The following is a 6,522-nucleotide window of genomic DNA, read 5'->3' as shown; positions in this document are numbered from 1 at the left end:
TCAGTGGAAAGAGAACTCCTTCTTGAGAGCCTCAGTTTGAAAACAGTTTCTTGCCTGAATAAATGTGAGATGATGGCAAAAGATCCTTAGACACGTTCTGGGTTCTGTACCCTGGAACTCTTGCTTGCTGTGCCAGATAGTACCATGATTCCACCCCATGACCTTTCTGAGCGTCGATGGCAGTTCCCCTCCCCACTGTCACCCAGCCCCAGTCATTCTCCATTCTGTGACTGTTTGGATCCAGAGAGAGTTTGTGGCTAGTCTCACCCAACCAGACTTCCCTTTGGGGTCTCACTGGGAGACCCCGGAATGAGATGACTGGCCTGGTTTGGTGGTGGCCTCAGGATAGTGGAATCCAGGAGTACTGGTATTCAGTCCACTGCCTCGGCTTGGGGTTTCCAAGGCTCAGAACTTGGGAAGAAGGTTACGTAGATTACTGTGAGTAGAGTTTTGTTTTTTTAGTGTAATCTGTTGAATAGAGTCTGGTTGAGGGTGAGTTACAGAATAGCAGTGTATAGAGTATACAAGCTGCAAGTGTCTCCAGCGATTAAACAATTTCTGGAGGTACTTTTCTAGGTACTAGAGAGAGAGCAGTGAATGAAACAGTCACGGTCTTGGAACTCAGGAGCTTATATTCTGATGGAGGAAATATAAACAAACAAATCAGATAGTGATATGTGCGATGAAGGAATTGAGACAGTGTGAAGGAGAGGGTGGGGGAGGCCGCTGTTCACAGGGTGGTCAGATTTCCCCTCTGAGGAGGTGGCACTTGAGCCTGATAACCCGACCGATGAGAAGGCACCAGTTGTGGGAAGATCTGGGACTGGGGCGTTCTGCTCTAAGCGTTGTTGTATGTGGGGAAGGACTGCTGCAAGCGGGGGGAGTTTCTACAGGTAGTTCTGAGGGTCTGCTATGTGCCAGGTGCTGTGCTAGCAATTGAAAACGTGGCAGTGAATAATACAGCTGCAGTCTTGTCTTCCCTCGTGGATCTTACAGTCTAGGTGATTCTGGAAGAGCTGGAGCCTTTGAAGAAACACCTTTTGACGATGACATCAAACCAAAGGTTCTTTCTTACTGGGGAAATGAGGAAGATTGGGACATACTTGAACCCAGATCTGATTGATGAGAAAGAACCAGCCATGTGATGATCTGGGCAAGAGCGTTTCAGGTGGAGGGGTCAGCAGGTGCAAAAGCCCTGAGGTATGTTCAAGGAACAACAAGGAGACCAGTGTGGCTAGAGCGTAAGTGAGGGAGACGGGGCAGGGGGTTGGAGAAGGTGACAGAGGCCAGATCATGTAGGGCCTTGTGGGCCGTGGTAGGGAGTTTACATTTTCACTTACGAGGACTGGGAAGCTGTTATAGGGTTTGTAAAGCAAGACAGTGACATAATCTGGTTTTTTGGTTTGTTTTTTTGTTTGTTTTAGAAAGTTTGCTGGTTTCTGCAAAGAAAACGGGCAAGAATGAAAGCAGGAGGCAAGTTAGGAGGAAATACATTTGTCCGGATGAGAAAGGATGGTGACTTGAATGTGGCGGTGGTAGTCAAAATGGAGAGAAGCAGATATATTTTGGGTAGAGAGAAAACAACTTGATGATGGAATTAGAGAGGAATCCAGGGTGATGACAATAGCTAAGACCTGTGTGAGAATATTTATGCCTCACAACTCTCAAGGATAGGTACTATTATGAAACCCATTTTACAGATGAGAAAACAGGCACAGCAAGGTGAAATCGCTCTTCTAAAAAATTAGGCGGGTAGTAAGTGCTAGGGTTCTGTTTCGAACCCAGGCAGTCTGGTCCCAGAGCCACTTGAGTTTTGGGAGAGAAAAAGGAGGGCATGTTTAGCTGAATTAAGAAATAAGGATTGTCAAGACCAGATGACTAAATCTTATGGAAGAGAAAGGAGTCAAAGATGACTTAAGAAATTCTGAGTTGTCCACAGAGAGGTGATAGTTGAATCTGCAGGAGTTGATTACAATTCCAAGTGAGATGATACGAGTATAAAGAAGGGAAAGAGAGCCAAAGATAGAGTTTTAGAGGGGAGGGGCAGTACATTTAGGTGTGGGAGGAGGGAAAGACAGAGCAGATAGAGTGGGGGGAGGGGGAACACCAGCTTCCTCTCCTCAGGGTTTCCCAGAGCTCCCCAGGCTGTGTTTCTCTTCCAGGAGGCCCTGCCTGGCTTCTCCTCTCCTCTCCCTCCGTTCCCCAGGACAGTTCATACAAACGCTTATTCTTGTCTGGGCCAATAGCATACATATTTTGTGTACATTTCGTGTTCAGGAGTTTCTGAAAATAATAGTTGGTTTTTACAAGAGCGAAGTTGGGCTCTCGGCATCTGACATTCTCCTGTTCTCAGGTCAGGATAGTGAGTTACCCTTAGGCAACTAAGGTTCATGAAGTATGAGTTCCTCAAAAGCCTAGGTGGGTGCTGTAGAAGGGTGAAGAATGGGTGGGAAGGCTGACCCCTTTATTTCTCCAGAGATGTTGGCATTGGAGGGTGTACCTTTAACCCAACTTTCTAGGCAGTGTAAGGGAGCTTATAGGAGGCCGTAACACTATTCTCAGGAACAAGCAAGAGCTCTAAAGCCAGACTGGCCTTGAACACCTCAGCTGTGTCCTATGAACCTCTCAGCTAAGTGACTTAACCTTCTCTGCCTCAGTTTCTCCATCTGTAAAAGGAGGATAATATTATATATGTATATATGAGATGGATATAGAATATAGGAATATAATTTTTAGGATCAAATGAGCTCATCCATGGAAAGCTGTTAGCACAGGACCTGGTGCATGACACTTAATATATGATATATGAAGACATGCTGAGCATCATGCTGGGTATTTTTATATACCTTGTTCCATTTCATTCTTAAAACAAGCTTTACTAAAGAAGAAACTGAGTTACTTGCCAAAGGTCAACACAGCAAATAAGTATCAGCAGGAGAGCCCGGGTTGCAGCGGGGTCTGACTGACTCCACAGTGCTGCTCAGAGGAGGAGAGCTGAGCTCCAGGGGTGCCTCCTGTCTCGGCGCCGCTTCTCAGTTCTAAGGACAGAGCCTAGTGGGCAGTTTTTCCTGGCACCTCAGCCAATTTTTGGCTCCATTTGCCACCTCCAAGGTTGGTAGATGCTTCCCAAGAAGGTTGCTGGTCCCAACCAAATGTGGCAGCAGTATGTTAGGCTGTTTGAGAGACTTTTGCAATAGGGGTTCCCCTCTAGTGTCTTTCCTCAAAGGCATGGGGGCCTTTTGGGTCACATGAGGACAGAGACCAGAGCAATGGTGAACTCCGTTTTGTATGGGAGCAGTCATGGCTCTTCAAGTTGTAGAAACCCAACTCGAACTGGCCTCAGTCAAAAGGGAATTGATTGGTTCAAGTACCTGAGAAGTTTAGGGCGGGAAGGGTGCGGTGGAGGGGCTTTAGGCTGACTGGATCCAGGTCTTCAAATGATGTGGACACGTCTGCATTTTTTCCCTATGTCTCTTGACTCTGCTGTCATCTGTGTTAGCTTCATTCTTAGGCAGGTTCTCACACTGTGAGGTAGCAGGAGTGGCACCCAGTAGCATCAGATCTTGGATAATCTGAGCAAGCCTACCCGAGAACTTCTTTCCCCCAGTAGTTCCAGCAAAAGTCCACTGAGGGCTTTCCTTGGCCAGGCTTCACTCCATATCTACTCCTGGAGCCAAGGGAGACAGTTAGTTCTCCAAAGGGAACTCGAGGCTGGCCCAGAAGATGGGAATGGATGTTTGGGAGGCAGATCCACCAGGATGCATCACCGCAGTATGCTACCACAGTACGATGCCTTGGATAGTCAATGCTGGGGCCTCTTCCCTGACCGATCGCACCAAGCCAGCTCTTCCTTTCTCACTGCTGCCAAGCACCCAGGAGAGGTGGTAGCTGGGGGCCTCTGGCCCTTCCATGGAAGCAGGCCATCCAGTCCTCCTCTCCAGTCACCATCAAAACTAAACACCCAGCATCCTTCTCCTGCCCGAAGACATAGGAATCCTTCTCTTAGGGATTTTTTGGGTTTTTTTCTTTTTTGTGGTGAGGAAGATTGGCCCTGAGCTAACATCTGTGCCAGTCTTCCTCTATTTTGTATGTGGGATGCCGCCACAGCCTGGTTTAATGAACAGTATGTAGGTCCATGCCCAGGATCCAAACCCACGAACCCCAGGCCGTCCACCACTGGGCCAGCCCCTGGGGATGATTTTTTAACAGTGTACTCTTAAAAGTGACTATTTGTTTCCCTGGTTCCCCCAGTGTTTACTGAGGGCTGTCCAAGCCATCTTCAGACACTAGGTCCTCTCTAACGGTCGTGTTCCCTGAGCAGTGGGGTGGCTTGGAGGTGTAAACCAGAGAGGCCCAAGGGAGGGATAGTTTGCAGACTTCTGATCTTTTCTCAGTTTGTGTCCATCTGGTCCAAGGACCACAGGCCGCAGGCTTTGTTTGTTCTGTATAGTACTTCCTTGTTGCTCTTTTAATGTGAATTAGTTTCCACCATTTAAAAATAAGGGAATTTTATTTAAAAATCTAGATTTCTGGCTCTACTTAAAAAAAAATCTAAGACCTAACAGCACCGGCCCCACATTCCTACATGGCGGGAGTTGATTAGAGCTAAACGGTGACTTCTCCTTTTAAACAGGGGATGTGCTTTCCAACTCACCATGGTCTTCACCAGCCTGCTTTGTTCCCACCTGGCCCTGTAAGCGTCGTGTTTGAGACCCTGCTCTGTTCCAAGGCTACGCTTCGAGCATTGGGCTTGGGGGAAGAAGCTGAATTGATGTTTAGTCAGCAGCTTATTTGGGGGGCACCGCGCTGTTGCTTAGGAAAAGTAACAACTTGGTAAAAGTTTATGAGACAGAGTGCGCACCGCTTTGGTCTGTTTGTGGGTTTGGTCATCTTTTTGCTGTAAATGCTGTTGGCATATCAAACCTCTGGACACAAACGCTCCCTCTGAAATAGCAACATGCCCTTTCTCTCTGATGAGTTGCCACCCCGTGAAGGAATCCCTCCCACTCCCGAGGGATGTTCATCCAGCCTCTGCTTGACCACTTCCAGCGGCCAGGGAGCTTATTACCTCCTCACTCGGCAGCCAGTTCCATTCTTGGACAGATACGTTATTTTAAAATTCTTCCTTATGTTGAGGCAGCTGCTGTCTCCTTGGGGCTGAAAGCCGCAAAATGTTGGAGCTGGGAAGGGAAACTGGTTTTTTCAGGCACGTGAGCTACCACTCATCCATCCTGCATCCAGGGCAAACACTGATAGTCAACCACAGTACTCTTCCTCACTGAGCCAGAAAGTAGAATACAGCCTTAAAATTTTTTAAAAATTAAAGACTTTTTTAAAAATTACAGAAGTAATATGTGTTCACTTGCCACTAGTGAAAAAGTACAAAGTTATATAAAGAAAGCGTTAATAATTCCTCTTTTCTCCAAGGTAGCCAGTATGAACAGCTTAGGGTGTATCCTACATGTTTCTCTATACACATACATATATAGATACTCATGTATGAGATATATAAGGGTTCTTGTTTCTGGCTTTTTTTCTTTTTACAAAAATGGCATCGTATTGTACCTATTACTGTGCAGCTGTGGACATCCCTCCAGGTCGGTAAAGATCAAACACTAGATATAGATTTTTTTTTTATATTCTGCTGTCAAGATCAAGCATGTTTTTAATAGCTGCATAATATCCCATTGTATGAGGTGTGCCGCAATTTCTTAATCATTCCCCATTGATGGATATTCCCCTTACTTCATTTCTTCAGGATCCTCCTTACCACAGTGCTCCAGGCAGCCAGTACCAATCGATTGGAGTTAGCCTCTGAGGTACAGCCCATTTGTCACATCTAAACCAGTCCAGCTCCTTATCTCACACGGCCTAGGGGAGAGAAGCAGACTAGCTCAAAGATCACAGTGAGTCAGTGACTGGGGCAAGACTAGAGCTGCATTTTCTTGACTTCCAGCGTTGCACATATCCCATGTTGCCTCTCACTTAGAGCTGTCAACCCTAGTTCCCCTCTGGAGGAAAAGAACAAATCTGATTCCTCTTTCGTGTGCTGCCGCTTCAGGTACTTGAAGCCAGTTATGTCATTCCTCCCGAGTCTTCTCTTCCCCAGGGGAAATTGCCTCGAAGCTTTCAAATTTTTCTTAGGACAAGGTTTCCAAATCCTTTTACCATCCTGTGGGCCATTTCTTCTATTTTCTCCCCTCGGGCTGTAGAAATCCCAAGTGGGGCTTTCATGCTTACCTTCTTTATTCATTCATTCAACAAATTGATACTGGGTGCCTTCTACATGTCGGTCACTGTTCTGGGCACTCAGTGACTGAATAGCTTGCATTTTGGTGGGAAGAGAGAAACAACAAACATAAGTAAGATGGTTTCTTGAGGGTGCCAGATTATATAGAAGAGATGAAACAGTGTAATATAATAGAGTGACAGAGGTTCCTTAGATTGGATGGTCAGGGGAGATCTCTCTGAGGAAGTGACATTGAGCTGAGACCTGAGTGATGCATAGGAGCCAGCCATAGA

At 46.5% G+C, this 6,522-nt stretch overlaps 1 protein-coding gene across 2 annotated transcripts in view; it reads left to right on the top strand.

Annotated features, from left to right (window-relative positions):
• Positions 1 to 892: 892 nt before the first annotated feature.
• The window catches only part of SAMD4B (sterile alpha motif domain containing 4B), a 29,418-nt gene continuing 23,788 nt past the window's right edge, over positions 893 to 6,522 (top strand). The window contains exons 1-2 of one of the 2 annotated variants that reach the window (XM_046682249.1): positions 4,625 to 4,693; positions 5,759 to 5,819. The gene's annotated coding sequence lies outside the window, so the exon portion shown is untranslated. Of the gene's footprint in view, positions 1,201 to 4,624; positions 4,694 to 5,758; positions 5,820 to 6,522 lie in introns of those variants that run through there. The other variant, XM_046682250.1, reaches the window with a different exon arrangement.

This window comes from Equus quagga, chromosome 13 (genome assembly GCF_021613505.1).
Source record: "Equus quagga isolate Etosha38 chromosome 13, UCLA_HA_Equagga_1.0, whole genome shotgun sequence".
NCBI classification, from domain to species: domain Eukaryota; kingdom Metazoa; phylum Chordata; class Mammalia; order Perissodactyla; family Equidae; genus Equus; species Equus quagga.
This window is presented reverse-complemented; position numbering and strand designations above follow the sequence as displayed.